This window comes from Lepisosteus platostomus, chromosome 5 (genome assembly GCF_059453375.1).
Source record: "Lepisosteus platostomus isolate fLepPlt1 chromosome 5, fLepPlt1.hap1, whole genome shotgun sequence".
Taxonomy (NCBI): Eukaryota; Metazoa; Chordata; class Actinopteri; order Semionotiformes; family Lepisosteidae; genus Lepisosteus; species Lepisosteus platostomus.
In genome coordinates this window covers 59,701,547-59,702,298 of record NC_142615.1, presented here as the reverse complement: position 1 = coordinate 59,702,298, position 752 = coordinate 59,701,547, and the positions used below count along the sequence as shown (strand labels likewise).

At 37.9% G+C, this 752-nt stretch overlaps 1 non-coding gene across 1 annotated transcript; it reads left to right on the top strand.

Annotated features, from left to right (window-relative positions):
* Positions 1-322: 322 nt before the first annotated feature.
* Positions 323-394, top strand: trnam-cau (transfer RNA methionine (anticodon CAU)). Its single transcript has one exon. It is a non-coding gene; the product is annotated as a tRNA-Met (tRNA).
* Positions 395-752: the final 358 nt, after the last annotated feature.

Sequence of the window (752 nt, the reverse complement as noted above, 5' to 3'; positions counted from 1 at the left end):
TCTTGTTATTCCTCAAATGCTTCCATCATTTTTCTTTCAGGCTAGGACGCGAGTGTGTACATGTGTTTGGTTTTCGTTTCACTGATTCTCATTGAAGATTTGTGAATTAACAACGAAAGAATCAGTTGCCTCGGAAAGCAGAAGCTTTGGTTCACAACGATCTTGAAGACACGCCCATGTAGTGCAGCGTGTGATATTTGTACTATAAAAGACCAAGTGCTCAAAGTGACGTCTGCGTTTACCGTTTAGACTTTTCATCTCGGGCGCACTTTTAGAAAGCAAAGATAGAGCAGTTGTGTTGAATCACACTATGACAGCTATCAGCAGAGTGGCGCAGCGGAAGCGTGCTGGGCCCATAACCCAGAGGTCGATGGATCGAAACCATCCTCTGCTATGTATTTTTTTATGCACGATTGATAAGCACACCATCAGTTTAATGAAGTACATTAAAACTGATTTTTCTCTCGTGTGTATGCAAGCTTCACACTTTTCATCTTTGCCAATAGCAGATGCCCAAATGTATCTTTGGTTGTTCTGCAATCCTTGATAGTTTCCTCAAATCCTTCAAATGAACATCCATATCAAAGCAATTGTGTTTATATATATTACAATTAAGGTACATATTAAAAATATCAATGCACATTTGTATAATGCTCATTTAATAATAATTGTCAAAGATTGTCAAGTTTAGCTTGCATCATAGTAATTGAGCAATAGTCTGTCCTAATTAAAGAGTACCCAAAGTTTGAAAG